Source organism: Anopheles coluzzii, chromosome 2, assembly GCF_943734685.1.
Source record: "Anopheles coluzzii chromosome 2, AcolN3, whole genome shotgun sequence".
Lineage (NCBI taxonomy): Eukaryota > Metazoa > Arthropoda > Insecta > Diptera > Culicidae > Anopheles > Anopheles coluzzii.
The window spans coordinates 47,900,457-47,921,955 of NC_064670.1; the positions used below are offsets into that span (position 1 = coordinate 47,900,457).

Here is a 21,499-nt window from a genome sequence, read left to right on the forward strand (position 1 = left end):
CGCCCGAACTGAAGATCTGGTAAAGCACCCATAATTGTCAAGTCGGTGGGGCCCACCAGCCACCACCACCGATGCTGGTCCGTTTTTCAGGCAAGCAGATTTCGCCACAAGCCAGAGCAGAGAACCAGAAAAGACGTAAAAAGGAAAAAAAAACTCCGGGTACTTATTAGTCAGTCCGTCGGTGGGTTCACCTTCTTCGTTACCAACCGGTGGTGGTTTTGCGGTATTTGGTTCAACCGCGCGTTCTTGGTTGGATGTGGGATGACTTGTCGGTTTGCTGCAGCCAGTTTGCGATGCTTTACCATCTGCGACAGCCTCGTTGTTTTGGTTGATGCGGGAAGACGACCCGGGGCTAAGGTTGAGAGTGTTGTGTATATATTTAAAACGTACCATTTGGCTCAATTTTTACACTTATCACCCACACCAGAAACCAGAAGCGGTATGGCTTTTCAAAGGCACATAACACATAACCATCACCATCATAATCGTGCGTACTCTCCCGAACAAGGCACATACGACAATCAATGCCCATTCAAACGAAGCATTGACGGCTGCCAGAATGATGCATGACAAACGGTGTTGGAGAAGATTGCAAAAAGGATCGAACTTGAAAGAAATCAGAACCAAAACCAGGTCGCACCAAGCCAGTTGTGCAGCGAAAAGCGGTGCAATCCTTCCCTCAGCCACGTCACAGGTAAAAATGGTGTCTCATCCCGGTGTCGGTTGCTGGTGGGTTATCCTTTGTTTCACTTTTGCATATGTACCCGAACCGGTGTCGAAAAGAATTATCATAACACACTTATCCCCGGAGCAGCAGCCCTTTCTTTTCAACCTGACCCCAAACCCGAAAGCATTTCAAAAGGGTGCAAACGTCTCTTTGGCTAATCGATCGCATACAGGACGGACACTCAAAGAGTTTACGAATCCGTTCTGTGCCGCCCGAATTTCCCGGGCATTATGCTCACCGGGCCGTTTGGTTGTTGGCCAATGTTTACTCATTTGCACCGCATGCGCTTTCAACACACTCGAAACTGGCGGTTTCGGGCTTCTTCCCATTAATCATCCATTTTTGGTGAAAGTATTCCCGACCATCCGGCAAGATTGGCAACGACCGAAGCTTCTAAGGAAGATGCATCGCGGTGCAAGCTGCGCCATTGGTTTAACATTGTTGTTTTACCCCATCAAAAGTATCGCATTACAAAACGGCTTCACGATCACCATGCCGGACGGACATCGTCCAAATCTTCTCCAAATCCCGACTCTTCATCTTCATGTCCTGTGGTCGGATTTTTTGCGCTTTTTTGTTGTTAGAGTTGATTTGTGGCAAAATAAGTAAAATACATCACTTTTCACAGGACTCGTTTTTAATTTGCAAAAATATCTGAAAGAACTGATGTCCTTGTTTTGGGCTGATTTTGATCATTTCTCCTGATGTTACAACAGCAGCTCCTCTCGATTACGCACTCCAACCTCAGGCGGATATGAGAAGGTTGGCGCATTCCGCATGGATAAACACACAAAATATGCCGATCACGTAAAAAACGCATTAGGCAAACATTTCTGTATCACCCAGTTTTTATATTGTTCCTTCCGGTTAAACCGAAGGGAAGAACCCCCCAAGAGAGGACTCGAGGTTCAGTGCATCCGTCAGCTGAAGCGTGCCTCCGTTTGTGCCAGTGCTGTAAGGAAGGAAGAGGGAAGAAATAGGCTATACCTCATGGTGCGGTATGCCATACGTACCGCAGCATGCGGTATACGTTTGTCCGGGGTACGAATGCAACCAAAAGACCAGGTGTCGGTCCTCTCTTCCGAATGTTCTGCGATCCGCGCACTACCACTACTGCTAAAAGTCGATTGGCAGATACGGGAGCCTGCTGAATCATGTTTACCATCGGAAAGCAGGCGTGTGTTGAGGTGAGCGTAAAAGAAAGATTCGATTTGACTTGCACCGATGCATCAGGGTTACTCCTCCATCGCGAGGTCTTTTAGGAGGTGCGCGCGCGTTAGGGTGCGCTTCTTCTCTACCCACGAGCGGATAGGCTAACCTAGGCAAACGTGTGGAATGGATAAGCTAGAAGGAAGAAACTAATGTATCCGCTTCTCTACAGTGAAAAGGTACCAGTTTCCACCTTTTTCGCTTAAAATGATTTTCCAAATATTCGAGGGCCCCAGATCGAAGGGATCTGCGAACACCTTATGGCATCTACGCGTGGATTAACCAAATAGCAGTCTACCATACCGAGCACAGATCGAAGATGCGAAGAAGCGAACGAAAAAAAAAGTGCAACCATCTCGGATCGGGCCCATCTCGAAGGAAATCCAATTCCTTTCCAATGCAATGCGGGCGTGCGCTAATGAATAAGGCGCTCGAAACCCTCGTGCCAGCGAAACATGATTAGGGATTTCAATATATAAATCGGACGGAACCGGCTGCTGATCGTCACATGCTACAAGCTATCCTGCTGGTATCAAACAGAAGGCTATTTCTTGCTGAGCTTTGCTAGATGGAGGCAAACGAAGACACAGAATTGGTGATTGTCTTGCCATTCAATATATAATGTTCCAAAATGTGATTTTTATTTACTACTGCTGTGCCTTACAAAAAAAGCAGAAGCAAATGGCCATCATTCAAGCTCTGGTGCAAATGTGTGCGTGCACAGATCGATAGGCAAGGTGGCTTTTCGTCTAGCTTTCAATGTTCCGTTGCCGCAGTGTCCCTGCATGAGAGGAATCCGTTGGACATGGGCACGGTTCGATGAGCGTCAATTTCACACCTTGCCTCGCGTTACCGCCCGGAACGTAATGACATTCAATTATAATTCAATTTGCCATGAAACGATTTCTACAGCAGTGGCGGCAGTAAACTTCCTGCTTCGTTTGAAAGAGGGAAAACAATGTCCCCCGAGGAGACTTGGGCTCATTATCTAATGTCTTCACCCTGTTGTGCGCGCACCGTTGTGTAGGTGCCAATAAGCGTCACGGCGGTTTTAACCTTTGCGTCCTCTACTGTTAGGACATTTCGGCCCACCTTCCGACGTTCGAGGAAATGAGCCAAGGAAGGATTCATTGTACAGTCAGTCATCCGGAAGGTAGCGTACACAAAAGTATGAGATATTTCCGTAAAAAAACAAGAAGCAAATACCGTACAAGATTTACGGAGAACAAAGTAACAGGCAGCAGAGTAAAACAAAACCCATCTAAGGACATGGTGACAATGTACCCCGATAAAAGGTACGCAGGAAGTTCAAGAAAAGACACGCAAACAGACACATGAAGAGAGCACAAGGAAGATGCGCTTCTTCTGGGTCGCTCGCTGCGCTAATGAAGGACACACGAGATGTGGGCGAATGTAGACAAATAAATATGAAAGTTTCTACAGCAGCTTCCGGAAATGTGCGCCGGAAGTGTAGTTCCTTAAAACAAAAAACTAAATTAAGGTATGGGGTACTTAAGTTGCTCATATTAAATAACAAGGTATAAGAGAGGAGTTGGTAGAGTAACGGATTTCAGAATAAAGTTACATCTTTGGTCGCTCTTATCACCTACGAGGCTTAACATTCGTGGGTTGTCCAAAAATTGCGACCTAATAAAAGGGGACACAAGCCTTACCACATTCAGTGTTGCTCTAGGGAGAAACGAACGAGCAAAAAAAACGATGCCTTTTAATATCAAACATAACAACATTCAAGACCATCTGGCTGCTCGTGCCATACCGGCACAAGGTGATGATCGTTCCAGTGCTGTAGAAGCGGGAGGGAGTGAATGAGAGCGCAGGCAAAAAAAAAAAACAAACAAACTGCCTACTCACAACGCCACCAAACACACCGGTTGCGTAGAGTTAAACGACCTCCGTCGCTTTGCCGTCCTTTGCCGTCGATAATCATCTTCAACCACCAGCAAACAACTGAAACCATATGGTGTGGCGGTTAAAGGATGCCTTAACCTACTCACCAACACACACACACCAGGCGAAGAAACGTCTGATTCTTATAAGAAAATCCCCACTCCAAAATGGTCCGAAGAAGGTCCGCCTTTTCCGAACGCAAGAGCAAAGAACACCGGCAAAGGAACACGCCTTCCGTGACGTAAGCGTTTAAATGGCCCCGGAGAAGCACGTGCATCACCACTCCCGAACGGTGAGGTTTTCTTATGCGCTTACGAACACAAACGGAAGACGCGACGACCTACCGCTCATTGCGTCGTTGCGGTAGGTTGTGTGAAGAAAACAAGGGGAAGAAAGCAACTGGCCCGGAACGTTTTGTTCGCTGCAGTGTGGAAGTGGAAGAAAATTGTTTGGTGAGTTCCCCTGCTTAGGTAACAATAGGGGAAGTGGGCCGATTTTCCTTTAAGAAGTGAGGCCTGATTTCTTTGGCCGCTTCTTTGCCGTAACGGTTGCGTCTGTGCATCCAGATCGTTGGGAGACTTCAACGAGGGAAGACGCGTGGCCTGCCTACTTTGATGTTCCTGGTGCTTGATGCAGTTTGCACAACTAACCGAGTGCGTCAGTTGGCTTCGGATAAATTAAGCACAAATTGTTGTAGCAGCTGTCGCATCGCCATACTTCTTCGTTGTCATCGTCGTTGTCGGTGCTGATGAGGAACGCTCATCATGCTCCGAATGTCAACGAGCTGGGACGCATTAGTGTACGGTGTGCCATATGAGTTCGTCCGTTCGAAACCATTATATCCTGACACCCTTCCCGGTAAGTTGCTATAAAACGGTCGAGTAAGTTCTTCTTTTTACTTCAGTTAGCCCCGTAAGCCCTGGCAGGACCTTCACGCATCAAAGCAACACTCGATTTCGATTCTTGTTCTGACGCTAGTACTTTCCGAACATGGGGACCAGCTAATATACGCACACGCATGCACACTGCAGGGACCTTGAACTTTCGAAAGCCCGGTCCCAGCTTAGCTGCTAGCACATAGATGCGCAAGACATCAGGAGGGTGTCCTGGCGCGCAAACAGCACACAAACGCCGTGCGCCGGCAGGAACTCACCCCTAGGCAAAACTGCCACCAAACGCGCACAACAACTACACAGCAACCCTCGGACGACAATCGAGATCTTTACCGGTTTGCAACTGTGCTTGACAAAAGAAAAAGGACCCGCGTAAACATGGGATGAGGTGTGTGCGTAAAAATGCCGAGGGGTTTGCTGCTACAAACGCGCTCAGCCCTTGGCGCAACACAAAGGTGAGCGACTGAAGGGAGGATCGAGAGCAGCGAAGAGCTGACAGCCCTTGCTGTTGTTGGTTTGTTGGTTTGCTTCACCTTCGACGAGCCGACTTCGAGCAACAGACGCGCGAGCGATCGGGGCCGGGCTGTGCAGCTGCATCTATGACGTAAAGGAGTGCCGTTTTCCAAAAGGGGAAGACACGGAGCTCCGATTCTACGGCAGCGAGCACGAGGGTCCAGGTCTAGACGAGAGGGTCGCAGGACGTTTGGCTCAACACACATCTATTGTTATTGTGTGCTTGGGTTTGAGCCTTTTTCTCTCTCGCTCTGTCACGAATTGTTTTTCTCGTTGTAGTCTTCTTCTTCTCTGGCTTGTTGGTACTGGGTCCAACATGGGTGATGGTATTATCGGGGAAGATTGTAAATTTACTAGCAAAAACTTGTGCAGTTGTGAAACCAAGAGAAGAGGTAGGGGAAACGAGCGAGGAAGGGCAAAAGAATGTTGGTAAAGGTGGTGTGTACCGCTTAGGTTGATAGCAAGGACTCAATCAAGGTACGACTGGGACAACAAAATCAACGCACGGGATTGCTGATCCCTTTCCGGGGAATGAATTTTGTGCAAATTGGAAAGTTTGCTTTAATGCTAGCGGAGTCGAAGAACAGTCGACGCAGTGCGTTTTGATGGGGAGACGATGTTCCCGGTCGAAACGCATGAGACGCGGAAAACACATCTGCCTGTCCGTTAGTCCCATATCCTACTAGAAGGATTGTAAAGAATAATGATTTAACTCCGTGAATGAAATGGAAACGTAGGTAGCTTTGAATACATTTCACACTTCATTTCAAGATAATGAAAAGTTGGGTAAAAACATACAAAATTCAGTTATCTGTTGATTTTGTACTTATATAACAAGTTGTACATGATGTTTCATATTGGGGGTTTTTAACAAAGCACTGATTTTTTGAAGAAACAACTTTTTGTTTCACTAAAATTTTTGTTTAATCATGAACAGCTTCGTTACAACGATACGAAGTAATACATAAAAAAATATTTTCCTTTCTTTACCTTGCTTTTTTTCATTTGGACAGAAAATTACAACTTTAAATTATAGTTTACTGCGATGTTGAAAATACACACAGTAATTAGAGATGTCATTTTAAATTTAAATTCTAAAATAAAATAAACGTTGCCTGTCTTGCATCTGAAAAAATCGTACTTTTCTTTAAAAAGGGAAATCAAAACTAAAACAACTAAAGTCATATAATTTTGTAACCAGCATGGTAAAAGAAAAAAAAACTTACATCATAAAAAAAAAACAGCAATTATCTTAAAATAGATGATACCAGCAAAAATCAGTCCCAATATATTGCATACAACCCGATATATTGCATAGCTGACTATAAAATATTGAAATAAAGAAGAGAAAAATTTATGGATTCACAAAAAGAAACTACAAGTTCTAAATTAAACCAAGTTTGCTCAAACAGCAACAGATTTTCTTGAAAACACTTGATGTTAGTATCAACACAGCAATTGAAAGTAAGTATTGCAAAATAACGAGTATTTCTTACGAATATGTCTTTACTTCAATCAGAATACAGCATGAATTTCAAGAAAACAAAAATGATTAAAACAAAATAATGCTACTGGCATGATCTTGGTACACGTTGAAAAGCATATTAACAAATATCGCATTAAAAAATGAATTGAATATATTTGAATATTGTATTATTTCTGCTACTTTTTCAAATATCTTCAAAAAAAGATACCTTATTGTTAGTGTCCATAGTTTTTTTTTCAGGAAAATAATATATGTTAGAGATCTTGTTAGAGATGCAAATTCAATACTTTTTTCTGAATTCATCTCAACTGAAGTCATTACGTTTCTTTTTAAAAATTATTCGATTGAAAAAAGATGGAAAGGGAACAATCGTCCCAACCTACAAAGACGCCTTAATAAGTGGCCTAAATTTGCAACGATAATTCAATAGACACAGTTACACGACATGCCGCTGCACCACATAAGCAAAACACGCTTACCATACGCCACCCGTTGCAGCTGTTGCCTATTTCCCTGTGTATCTATCACTGGCAGCAAACGCAGCGTAACCCTTCAAGAGGGCACTACCGTAAGTCGAGGTAAGGGCGACAACATTTCGGGCATCATTTCTTCTACCGTCATGTTACGGATGACGCTGCATACAAAAACACACACACGCGCGCGCGTCGTCCCCATATGTGTTGCGGAACCTGGCAAGCGGAACACAGCGAACGGGCAGGCAGGCGCGTGCCCGAATACGAAAATGAAGACCCCTGCCGGGAGAGATGGCTTTTCCGTAAATGTGGGTTCTTATCGTTGCTTTTACGACGCTTCCCAAGTGTTTCACCGAGGGGTGGAGGAAAGGTGAACATCATACATAAAACTACGCGTCCCTCTTTGGCGAAGAGAGCAGTGCGGGCAGACAGAGACAGTGAGAGAGCTCATCGGCGTGGTTCCTGTTTGTGAAAAAGGCAGGAAGAACGCGCTGGTCTCGGAGGTCGGTGGCTTGTTCGCTAGTTTCTTGATTGTAATGTTACCTCACCTGGAAAATTGAGAAGCCGGTTGGAAAGTGAGAATGACGCGCGTGGCCGGCACGCGTCACCGACAGCGATGCGCTTCAAAAGCCAAGCGGTTCCGCAGCGTCACAGCAGCCGTTTATTGGTATCGGAATGGCTTTTTGATGAAAGAAACCCAATCGATCGTTAAATTGTATGTTTAGCAGACAATAGGTAAAACGTTTATGATACATATTAACGAAACGATGATACCTGTATCATTTGCTTAGTATGTGCTTAAATTCAAGACGCTTGATCAATCATCTTTGGTAATTGCTTCATCGGTCAACATATCTTAAAAACACATCAGCAATATATGTTAAGCTTGTGCATAGTAAACATTTTCCATTTCAATGAATGCATGCATCGGATCACCACCTACATGCATCGAAGTTCCCACAGCTAGGGAACTGATTTGAAGGATTATCTTTTCTATAGCGACCCGAAAAAAAGCTTCTTGTGAGAAATACGTGCAATGTTCGTGTGTGTTTGCTTAGAAAGCCTTAGTACAATTAGGATTGTTCCGCTTCAAGAACGCTGAGCTGAAATGCAACAAAGGTAAGAAGCGGATGCAAAAATCCAAAACGCATACAATGTATTTCACCTCCTTCTCTTCTATCCATTCTGCCTTGTTCGGCACACAAAAGGGGTGTAAAAATCGAATGTGTCAATGAAGATTGCTGACCCACGTCATGCAGGGTTTAATTGTCCATATGTACGCACTTGTACTACCTTGCATCCTTTCCCAACGGTAAGCAGAAACCCGCAAAGAAATAAATCGTGAATAAAATTGAACATCTTTCCCAAGGACCAGTTTTACCCGTTAAGAAGGTTAGAGAAAAAAGGGCACTAAGATGTCTGAGAGTGACACACTTTGTGCGACCAGGCAGAAATTGGTTTGGCGAAACGATTGACGAAGTGGACGACGGTGCAGCAACTCCAGGTGCAAAAATGGAAGATGGATATCCGGGGCCTGTGGTTGTTGCTTAGGGAGTGGCAGCGGTACGGCGAGAAGGGTAAAAGTTGTCCAAATAATTTTCAAACCAGAACGCCCAGAACCGAAGAAGAATCAGCATTATTTACAGTGAAATAAGCACACAGCAAGATTGTTGTTCCTCAGCCAGGACCGGTGAGGCGAGTTGAAAGATTGGCGATGATGTGAAAGACGAAGTAAATCTACTTAAATGAACAAAATTTTCCAGCTACTTTTCAAAACTTTATCGAAAGGATTGTTTTTTGCCTTGTTCTGCTACCATGAAATACGAAAATGAAAAAGTTTATCGTTTTCGGATTTGGCAAAATGTTATTCATGGCTGTTTCCTGTACGATTGCGGATGGCCATTGCAGCACGATGTCTAACCGTTCGCTTCGTTGATGAAAAGATGGTTGCCTTTCTGGGGTTTTAAGTTCCACCTTCAAACATTATGCTGGTCAGTTTACCAAGATGCTGGCGGTAGGGACTTTTTGTTTGTTCTCTTCGCTCTCCATCAGCACAGACTGTGTTTCTTGAAGAGTGATTGATCATACCCGCGTAAGTTAAACAATTTAAAACATTTCCAAGAGTACACAAGGGTGGTATTGGATGGTTCGCAAAAAAAAGCGTCGAGTGAAATGAATCTCAACCGAAAAACCACAACGACGACCACGGAAGACGATTTAATTACCATGAAAAAGAAAAGGTCCTTCAGCTTCTTGAATGCTTGCTGGTCGAAAGTTACCGCTTTGTCTTTTCGCTTCAACGCCCCCCGACCAACCGAGCAGTGTTGCGTTTACCCTCAGGATACGCAACACAGCGCGAAAAGACGCTCGTTTTCCTCAAGGAATTAATCCACTACTTCTTCACGCTCTTGAGAAGCCCGACTCTGCGAAGCAGCCGGAGGAGAGCTAGAAGGTGAGGCGTTGCGTTACGAAAGAAAAGCACTTTAGCTGAGCGTGAAATCGTCTGTTGAATGTTGCCACCTGGAGATGGGTAGCGGTGTCAGGATGAAAGAACCTGTCGTTCAGGCGGCAACATCTTCCGAAGGAACGGGAGGGGGAGGGGAGGTTTATGACTACTCTTGGGAAAACAAATAGAACCCTAATTGTACTTATTCCTCGCAGTGGAAAATCGAGCGACCGAGGGATATCATTTCTGAGAAGATGTCTTAAGCGTACAGACACTAAGACAAAAGGGAGAAGAGTACAAGGTTCGGATGACCTTGTCTGTAGAAACTCGGGAATAAAACGTTCCTTCCCTTGGTTGCTAGTAATGAGGTAAATTTTGTGGCAAACTTTTGTGGCACAACAAAAGGTTTCGAGAGCGTTAAAACAAACCACCGGGCAAGTTTGGTGTTAATTAGGAAACTTTTATGATAAAGAATGGTTTTAACAGTAACATTTCTGCGTACATTTTCTCACTAATGAGTTAACGTATTTGAGAAATTAACCTCACAAGCACATCGATGAAAAGCAAACGCATTTCAATCACATGCCTAAAGAGAGTTGGTATCGTTTAACATCTACACTTCTCGTTTGTAAAGTTGTGCTAAGACATCTAAAGAAGCTGTGAAAACGGATGAGTATCATCCATCCCACCACTAAGGACGATTCCAGAGAATAGAAGGAAGCAGATTATTCTTATTTGAACGTGAAATATCTTCCAACATTCAGTGGGAAGAGTCGTCATCGTACTGGTTGGTTGGCTGTCGTTCAGATCTTGTGCCCGGCAGCCTTAAGAGTGTAAGGGAAATCTCTACGAAGGGGATTGGCTTGAGCAGTGTGTTTGACTGGCGTACTAGAACCTACTCCCACAGCTATTTCTGCACGTCTTAAGAAAGCGTCGACGGTGGAACAAAATGCAACAAGTTACTGGCCTGTTTGCCCTTCCTTAGCACAAAAGAAAACAAGGTTGATTGCAGGGCGTGTGAAAGGAGTCTATTGACACTTCAATCGCATAATGAATCCGACAAGAGGGTGAAGCAGAGCGCCCGTTGGTGTAAGGGTGGATGTGTTCGTGGGAAAATTCCGGAAGTAGTTGATATCCGGTCCCGTATCCGGTGTGATTTACCGTAGTGCACCTGAGAGCGCGGCGCAGCAAAACGAAAAACACACACAAAAAATCACGTGGGAGTGTTCTTTTACGCTTGGTGGGCACCCTCCTTTTACAACAGACACACCGATAATGTATGCTTGTTCGCACAGGTTGACGAAGGCAAATTTAAATATTTCCGTAAATTATTCATGAAGCAAAAGAGCATGGGAAAATCGGGGCCCACGGGTTTTGAAAGCAAACGCAACAATGCTAAAAACTAGATGAAAGGCCTACACACATTGGCAAAGAAGTATCAGGGGGCAAAACCCTTTCGGCGGGTGACTTTGGCCTTTTTCTTTTGCCAATCAAGCATGAAAGTGGCTTTTGGGCTGGGATTCGAGAGAAGATGTTCTAATGATTGGCTTTTGCCAATGTACGGCCACAACATCTCCCACTTTCTCCCTTCTGCCCACTACATGGCACACCATGTACACACATGGTTGATAATGTAGGAAAAATTCTATCAATTAAAGTTTGGCGCAAAACTTTTCCTTTGCTCCCGCATCACAAACATTCCAGTGCTTACACATACGCTCAACCCTCCCACCGAGTGCTTGTTGTCGGTCCTGCCAACGTCCGGACGATTGTTTTGTCTTGAACAACATGTCTCATCAGAGTGCCGGCCAGCCCTAGCGCCTCCCCGACTCCCCCATTATTCCCAGGTATCATCACCGTGGTGAACTTGTGCGACACAGAGTCAAATTTTTAATTATCTTCTCTCTAGAGAGAACAAAATTGATTAATGACGATAAGAATTTCCATTCCCTGGAGCCCCAGGAAGGAAGAGAAACTTTATTGACCGTTTACACGAGGGTGGAGCGAAAGGATACAGGACACACACCCTTTGTCTGCTACATCCGCACAACAGGACGGGAATGGCACGAAACAGTAAGTCACAAGAAATCATGAGAAATTCCTTTGCTTGTGTGCGCTAACCCGTTGTACAGGGGGAATGCTGTGTTCTGCTCTGGTGAATATCCTGCGAATTGAACGAGGCTCTCTGCGATCGGGTCCTGTTATTCCTCTGCAGAGGGGTCCTTATTTCTGCACGTACCGGTACTATTGTGAGGTCTAACGACGTAGACGACGACTTTTGAAGAATCATTTTATAGTTCAAGAGGTTTTAAAACCTAAAAACATTAAAAGATGAGATACTAATGTCCAGACATGAAGAATGTTATTTTAAATGATACCAACAAGTTAAAGCTTCAATGTAGACTCCATCTAGAAAAAAACCAAACTCCATCTCACAACCTAAGTACTCTTTGGCACGCCCGATTGTTCAAACACTAGTGCTTTTAAATTATTCTAGCCTCACCTCCACCCCTTGTGTGGACACAGACACTTATCTAATTTATACAATCCGAGCGGAACTCCCCACTTCCGGCGGAGAAGCAATAATTGAAGCTGTTCCGCAAGTCAATCGTCAAGCTGTCCTCGCTCCGTGAGCAACTGAGACTCCCCGAGCGGCCATTGGACATTCGCGGCTCACGTGGTACTTACGCGCTCTGTAGTGTGTGGCCGCACCCTTCGTCTCTTTAGTGCAGCGAGAGGGGGGGGGGGGGGGGGGGGGGGGAGGCAATGTTTTTCGTCCCATGTTGTTGTCGTCGCTCTCCGGAGAAGTAATTACCATTTGAAACATCCATCAACAGAAACATCCTCCTCCGAGCTCTCGATTCAGAACGCCCGCCCGCCTTCTCCACCTTCTGCCAACCGGATCGTGCGAAGGTGAAAACTCAACCGGACACCCGCGCACATGGCTTCCAGAAATGTTGGTGCCCAGGTCTCGCGGTCTCCCGCTTCGCATCACCCACTGTTGTGTGCGGCCTCTCCCCCTCTGGGATGAGGAGATCTCACATTCGATAGGCCTCACGCGCTGCTCTTATTAGTGAACGCGTTTCGTTCCGTTTCGCGGACTGCGGACGACGATCGGGGCCACCGAATCTCTAGAATCAAATCGCATCATGCAATACTACTTCCTCACATCCGGTTTTTTGTAACGCGCAACATCGTAACACGCCGTCCCTTCCCTCGCCATTTGTGTTCTGTTCTCCTTTTTTATTCGCTTCCTCGCGCGTCCATCCACTCCCCAAGAATGATGAAGCACGGAGAAACCTACTATTGTGTTCACCCGTCCCCAATTTGATGCAAAGTGCAAAGCTCCAAGGGTAGTAGTAAAACCATGTACGCCCTCCCCTCCCGCCCATTATATCCGTTCTTGACCCCACTCTGTTGCCCATCCCTCCACGGCTTGCTTCTCCTAGCGAAATCGTTCACTACTTCCGATTCTCTCGGTGCTTCGCATCGCTGATCGCCACGAATCAACGCGCATATTATTCTAGTTCTCCACTTGACTCTTACACACATTGCGCACCCACCCTTTGCGCGAGGGGGAGGAAATGAATATGGAGGGATTTATTTGCCTACTGATTGGCCCACCCGATGCTGTACCACCGTGCGGCGTGTATGTGTGTGTGTGTCGCCAAACCCTCTCAAGCAGCACGGAACGAACGCGCAAGCGAAAAGGCGTCATCATCGGTCGAGAGCATCGCGCGGACACAATCGTGCACGCGGCGCACTTGTCTGCGTTGTTGGACGGAATGTGCGCAATCAAATCGCGCCCATCGTCCGGTTAGTAAGAGGAGGGGGGGGGGGGGCACAAAACTGTTGTTTGTCCCCAGGCGAGCTGGCGTTACTTTATACTTTACGCGGTCTGGTCTGTAGCTTAATAACCATTTTCCTAACCGTGCGGAAAACGGAAGGTACAAAAGGGGAGCAGCAGAAAGGGCAGGGGGAAGAAGTAGGTTGGAAAAATAACATCATTTGATTGTCATCGGTCACCCTGAAGTCCGTACACTCTGTCCCATCTCTACGTTCCCCCCCTCAGCACCCGCTCACCAGAGGCGGGCCTGATTTCTTCCGCTTCACCTAACGGGGTCGCGGTGTTCCGGGGCTTCCAGCGCGCTTGGTTCGGTTCCGGCCGGGAGCGCTTCCGAGGAGTCATGATCTTTCGACAGTAGTTCCGGTCAATTTATACCCTTTTCCCCCTGGCTGTCACTGCTTTGCATTGCATGCCTTTAAAAAACCATATTCATGTGTATGAGCCGTATGGGTGTAGTTTGAAGTGAAAAATAACTTTACCCAACACGCACGTAGCGGGACGGGCATTTATTAGAACGGAGTTAAGTTCCGTTCCGTTTGAGAATTGAGTTTGCCGGTGTATTGTTGTTGCTGCTGCCGCCAACTACTCCATCAACCTCGCACATCGTTCTTTTGCTTCGACTGGTGGAAGTGGGGGTGTTGCCTTCTGGTTTTAAGTTTTTTTTTTTTAGTTTTGTTTGCACCCCCCACACCGTCACAAACAAACAGCGACCAACCCAGGTGGGCAGGTGTGGCGGAGCGCGCACTGGGTTCGATGGGAAGGGGGCGCGCTTCGCTTTACGCTCGGAAATTGCAATCGGAAGTAAATTATGGCTTTCGAGTTCTTTTCATTTCCCGTTCATTTCACTTAAAGAGTAGGGGGAGACCTGCCATCGCTGGACATTATGGGTTTTGTGTGCTACTTTTGAGCGAAGGGACGACGGAATGCTTGCTTCCCGGAATTCACCCAGCGCTGATAATAAGTGGCTTTAAGGAAAGAATTGACCGCAGCAATAGTTCTAAAATAAAACGCACAATGAACAGCTCCTGTAATCCGAAGGCATTGATTTAGTCAAAAACTTTTACCATCAATCATCATTACCCTTAAGAAACTTGTTCTACTTTAGTGAAAAAAGGAACGACATAGGTTTAAAGGTCAACTATTATGGTAGATATATGTCACATTAATACTGTCGATCTCGTGGAACAGTCGTCAACTCGTACGATTTAATAACATGCCAGTCATGGGTTCAAACCCCGAATGGACCGTGTCTCCATACATAGGACTGACTATCCTGCTATGGGTTTACAAAAAGTCCATGAAAGACAATCCCACTAGTGGTATAGGCTAGACTTTTGACAATGGTTGTTGTGCCAAAGAATAACAAATGGTCACTAATAAAAATGCTCTTTGAAGGGGGGTTGCACATTTGAAAAAATCAAATATATAGACGTTACGAAAAAATAAAAACTGTTACATCGCAAGTAGTGATAAATATAACGAAAAGAAATGTGATGTGGAATGCAAATGAAATATTATTATTTCACGGAATACTTAAAAGTTACACCAAGCTGCAATTTCATTATGATAAACAATATTTTATTTTTTTCATTTTGCCTACTTCCAGCATTCTTGCCGAAATCTCTCGAGTTCTTGTTGGCATCTAATGCTGGTAGTTCTAATAATACTACTTAGTGCATTTACACACTCTGAAAAGCTACACATAAAGAATTAAGAATTAGTAGCAGTTGATCACTAGTTCAAAAGTAGTACACCACAATCTTCTTATTCTTTGGCTCAACAACCGATGTCGGTCAAGGCCTGCCTGTGCCCACTTGTGGGCTTGGCTTTCAGTGACAAATTGATTCCCCCCCATAGCAGGATAGTCAGTCCTACGTATGGCGGCGCGGTCTATTTGGGGATTGAACCCATGGCGGGTATGTTGTTAAGTCGTACGAGTTGACGACTGTACTACGAGACCGGCTACACCACAATATAACATCGTTAATTTAGTTATCATACCTCGGTAGGATCGAAATATTACAGCTGCAGTTTAAATCTTAAGTTTCATCAAAACACATACAGTAAACACAGTCTGTTCTCGAGTTACGCGGTTTGTGCGTTCCCTAGGAATCCGTGTAACTCGAATATCCGCGTATGTCGAATTTCTTGGTTTTCGACCAAAATACATTTGGCTACTAGGAATTTGTATTAAATTTAGTACTTTTATACACTTTATCATGTATTTAATGTGATTCGTGCAGAATATTTTGAAATTTTTCGCTTGTAAGTGAATTAAATTTATTAGCAAAAATGAAATTTATACTGCAGTGAACAATTCTTGAAGCAAATTGTACTGATTTGACATTTGATCTGTCTAGAAAACCGCGTATCTCCGAATCCGCGTAACTCGAGAACCGCGCAACTCGGGAACAAACTGTATAGTAAAGCTTCTAATGCATCCTTAAAAATATCATAACACAACATTAACGCTCACCTCAATACGAAAAGCATTCAAAATTCCTGTACTAATCGTTACGTATTCGGAATTTCATTATTATTACTTATTCATTTGTTTTTATTTCTCAACGCAAAAAAGACTAAGCGTGTAAAAAGCAAACTTGCTAGTTATTTGCAGATAAACAAACTCCGCAAATCCCAAGTAAAAGCTCAATTTGCTTCCATTAACACATTGCAGATAGAACAAGACAAATTAAACACTACACCGCTCCAATCCCTCGGTTTTGAATGATAACGCTCCATTATCTCCTCCCCGTTTCTCTAAATCCACCAGCATCATGTCGTCACTCTTTCGTGTCCTGTGTATTGCATCCTTTTTTACGCATCCTGCAAACAAAAGCAAGGGAAACGGTCGCGGCTAATAAGCTCACCCAGCAGCTTCTCCGGTCCTTTTACTTCGCCCCGTGACCGGTCGTGGTGTGTGAAAGGTTGTGTGCGGGAGATGCATCGGTTAGGCACAGCGAATGCATTCTCCAACTCTTGTGTTCTCGTGTGTATATCTGTGTGCAGATCGAGGTGGTGGCCCCACATTTACCGTCATTGGATGGACAAAAACAATAGCCACACGAACAGAAGCCGTACAGTAAAAGCATTGTTTGCTAGTTGGTCTGGTCACAATACTGCAGCAGCAGGCGTGTTGAAATTTCTGGGCTGAGATTGTTTGTAATTTTGCAATGAGCAAGTAAGCGAAATCGTGGGGGAAGAATTGTACCGGAAGGAGGGAAAAGAAGGGCGTCTCTCTAGTGGAAGCTGGCCTGGGCTCAATTACCGATTGTTATCGTATTGATATGCACGATTCCTGAAGGTGCAACACAAAACAGTCGAGATGGATAAGAAGTACAAGTACTGCATCCGATAAAGGTCCTGATAAAGGGGAGAGTGTACGGTCCGGTGTGGGGTGTTCTATTCTGATGATTGCAATTGCCCCATTTCCTTTCACCCTTGCATCGGTTTCCATCGATCTTGCGGTGCCACCTGGTCGGCTTGTATAGGTTTGGAAGTAATGAAGAAAATATGCTAATGGAGACTGGGCGAGTCCGGGTTCTGAGGTGGACTTGCTTCTTCCAGTGAAGTTTGCTGCATTGTGTGGTCAAAAACATCAAGGAGCTGAGCAGTGTATTTTTTTTTCTCTGCTCCTATTCCCATCCCCAAAGCGCCAGTCGAGTCGGATTGATTCAAAATGGCTATTTTTGCAACATCCATTTCGTAATCATTTTGCCAGTGGTTCTGGGTCGTATGATTAGAAAAGTTCTGGATTAGTTTCTTAGTTCCTTTTAGGTTCGGTGAAGCAGGCAATGGTCAATCAGGGCCCCGGAGATTGTGCTCTTTCATGAGGTTTACAGCACAACCCCGAGGACGGGCGACCAATCCTTGCTTATTGATTACGAATTAGTTCCTAGTCTCGGCTTTTCGTTCGCATGACATTTCTCTATTTGTTTTTTTTCCTACAAAAAGAAACCTCAAACATTCTCTGCTACCCAGACGCCATACAAACGCACACACACACGCGGGCAAAGATGGCAATCGAAAGGAAACGAAATTCCAACCCACGTGAATACCAGTTCCAGTTCTTGCGCTGTTTCGTGCGCGTTATTTAAAGACCCATTTCCGGCGTCGGTTTCCGATCAGTGTCAGTGTCATTTCAGCAAGAAGACGTGCGACGACGCTGAACGGTATCGCGCAGTATCATGTGGAAAACTATCGCACTGACTGGAGACTTTTTAATCGTGCGAGTTCCGTGATTCACCACACGTCCGGACCCTTCGCTCACGAAACACGAAACCTTCATTTCTGGTGGAGCACTCCCGAGGCAGCCGCCTTTCAAGACATGATTCAATCAAAACGAAGTGCAAGAAACCTCTTGATTTGCGTCGGTTTGCATTCTTCGGAAAGGAATGTGTTCGCCCAAGTTATCGTCTGACAGTAATCGTTTCGTGACGAAAGGCGAAATAAAAGGCCGCTTTCCTGACCTGTCAGCATGTTTGGAGTTCAGCTCAAATCATCGTTCGAAACCTCATCGAGGGATGGGGTGTGTTTCGTAGGATTGTTTGTAAGTCGTAACAATAAAAAAATAAAAACAAAAATATACTTGATAGGTTTTTGTACTTTTTCCAACGAGGTTTTACTGTCCATGGGGGCAATAACAAGCGTCAAAACAACGTGCAAAGTTTAATAAGTTTCTTTATGTTAATGTCTTTCTATCTCGAAGCAATTATAGAAGACATATTGACAGAGTCTGTGTGAGTGCGATACAAAATCGTTAAAAAGTAGCTTAGAAGCTCTCCCATGAAACCCATGAATTTTCATTCGTTGCATTGTAATTGCACGAAGGGTTACACAACCGATTGAGAAATCATGCACTATTGTGCGGATGTTTTCGTTTTTTTGTTTGGCCCGTCATACAAGCCCCAGCGAGCGCAAGCAGTGCACTGTTGAGTGGGTTGGGCTGAGATCTGCTATAGGGTGGTGGTACAGTGTATCCGCGCAGTGGCACTTCCCCTTTTTGACTATTTGCCGGTAGTAGAGTAGTACATCGCGCTTCTCCCCACCATTGTGCCGTGATTTGTCTGTTCTTCCAAGCGCATCACATCGGCGCCAAAGCAACAGCAGAAAAGGCCTCAACCATCCAACCCGCAGCGGAAGGCGATTCGTTGAAAATTCGCCACCGCTTCCAGTTCTGCGACGCATGAACAATTGTATCTTCATCTACTCACTGTGCTACTCGTCTGCTCTTCTCGCCCTGACGAGTTCCTCGCGAATCATCTTTGAAGCTGCCGCCATCATTACAAGCGTTCGTATATTGATGCTCAAAAGTTGCGGGAAAAAAGCATCGAACGGAACGTCGACAGAAACAAATTTTGCCCTATTGCTCCGCTGAGGAAACAAATCGCAGTCGAAGAAAAAGCAATACATGTATCTCATATTTTCTACATTTTCTCATATCACAAAATCATCAATTCTTCCTAGAAACGATTTATTGCATTCTAAAACGCCCATGCCAGGGTTTAAGCATCATCGCACAATGCAAGAGAACGAACAGCACATACGTTCCACTTCTTCAAGGACTTTGGAAATCGTTTACGTTCTGGATCAACCGTGTAAGCCCCGCACAATAACATCAAAGTTTCTAGCGGACACACGTGTACGAATCACCAACAGCGCTCCATCTACGGGCGAGCTAACGATGCGAAAGCTACTGCCAGAAGAGATGCCCCACTTGCATCCTGTGCAGCCAGCAAATTGATGTGAAACCCTTTATTGCACGCCCTTTGCCGGAATGTGAAGAGACACAAAACAGACAGGGATGCACGATATAATTTAGCCTCGAGAAACCGATCGGATCGTTAACGGTACACATCAAATGGTATATTTTCTTTCCTCCTCCTTTTTTTTTGTTTTACTTTTCACAAGTTTTCGAGTCGATTTATTGATTTGCTAGACTGTATTGCAACGTGAAACCGGCTCTCGTAGCGATAACGGACCACTAGATAGCAAAGCAGTCGGTAGATTAATGAGAAGTTTTGCGCGAAAAAATAAATCAATACTTTCGGTTAATCGATGGTGCATTTTTTCCCCGTCCGGCAGCCTATTTCACTATTTCGGTGGCGTTTGAAGACAAGAGTGCAATTAGTGCAGCACCGACTTGAATCCGCTCGTTGCAACTGAGGAATGGGGTACACATCGGGCTATGTCGAAACTCGTGGAAACCAGTTCAAAGGTGGGACTAGAGGAGTTTGCAATTTACGAACGTAATTGTTGATTTTCTTTTCCGATTTTTCACCAACTCGGCAAAGGTGTTGTCCGTTCTCGGCGGAAGTTTGTGCCACGAGCTTCGTGTTAATAGATGCACCGCATGCACAAACACATGAGTTTACGCAAAGGGGGAAAACAGCGCTTCCTAGCATGGGGGAAAATTGGTTGCAATTTAATTTACTTATTTGCGAAGAAAATGCACACGAAACCTTTTCTTTGTCCAGAAGCAGCAAATCTTAGCCCTTGTATGGCGAAGCAAACCACCAGTCACAGCACAGCACACAGGAAGAGCAGCACAATCAATACAAATATCGATGCAACTTCTGGCGAGCGTGTGTGTAGGGCCCGTTGATAATGGTAACAACCCACCGCAGCCCACAGACTGTTCGCGCGCTGCTTTCTTCTTATCGACCGATTTCCATATCACACATAACCTGTCATGTTTGTACTCGTGGAACTGAGTGCATGCTGACTCTGTGGGGAATAGCGTACGGTACCGGTGGGGCACATCAGGCGGGACGCGTTTTAGAAAACTGTTTTATTTTCATTTCCATATTTAACTGTTTCGAGAAGCGCTTGAAAAATCGGCCGAGAAGGGTAGCAAACACAGCGAGTGAGAGACAGAGAGCAAACAAATTGCAACCCCGTCCAAAGTGTACCGCATTCGCGTGCAGCACCGATTATCGAGCCGAGGTGAAATTTCATGTGCAGCAGCAGCAGTATGGACGGAAAATACGATAACATAGTGGTTTATAATTTATTTCTTGTCATCGACTGCATCACATACACATCAGTGCATTATTGGCAAAGGTTTTGTGTGTGGCGAAACTGTGGCGCGCTGGCAGTGGGTGAAGTGAGTGCTTTCAGTTGTGCCGCCGTCAGCATTCACAGCTTGTCTTCTCTCGAGAAAGTGACGACAAGTGGATTTTTTTTCGGCACCCTCATCACCCATCATCCCTCTGTTTAAATATATGTGTGTGTGTGTGCATGCCTTTCCCTTGCTTGATATCTTTAGAACCCCATATGGGTTATCAGTGCCGCGCACCGAGCTGGGGAGGCCGGCCGTGAGTGTGGGAGCTCGTTCGGGAACGAACACGTTACGTTTGTAGCAAAAACCACTTCACACCCGTCCTAGCAGGTGGTGACCGCGGCATTGGTGCCGCCATATGGCATGGCAGGAGGGTGATAGAGAATGGTGCACCCGAAAAAAAGCCCACGTCATAGTAGATCGTTCCAGAATGTTGTCCTTGTTTGGCCCGGGCACTATCACTATAAAGCCAAAATAACCTCGAACGAACTCGGACGCACCGGCGTAGTTCGCGAGATGACGGGTGGCGTGTGATTGCGGAATGTGACATGTGGAACGATCTTCGCTGTCACGACTGCTAAACCGGAGTGCATCTCCTATCCGCCGCAAATGAAACCCTCCAGCCTGTTCACGACAATTTCATGTGTCACAACAAACGCGGCGTAATGCGTAATAATCTCCATCGTTTCATTGCATTGCGTTGCCTTTTATAATGCGTTCAATCAACATGGAGCATCATTGGATCGTGTACGGGTTTCTTCTTTGCTAACAAACAGGGGTAGCATCATTCGTGGTTTGCCGGAGTGGTATCATCATACGAAACAAACTAACAAAATGGCAGATGCCATTGTGATCGAGTACTCACCTGACATCAGTGGTAGTTCTCGGTGTGGTGTCGAATATCGGTAATATTTTGTGGAAGTATCTGTAACAATCA

General features: G+C 45.3%; 1 protein-coding gene across 10 annotated transcripts in view; it reads right to left on the reverse strand.

The window, feature by feature from the left end:
* The window catches only part of LOC120948726 (homeobox protein prospero-like), a 95,108-nt gene that overhangs the window by 39,651 nt on the left and 33,958 nt on the right, over positions 1 to 21,499 (reverse strand). For all 10 annotated transcript variants that reach the window (XM_049611265.1, XM_040365390.2, XM_049611270.1 and 7 more), the window contains one exon: positions 21,428 to 21,487. The gene's annotated coding sequence lies outside the window, so the exon portion shown is untranslated. The remainder of the gene's footprint in view (positions 1 to 21,427; positions 21,488 to 21,499) is intronic.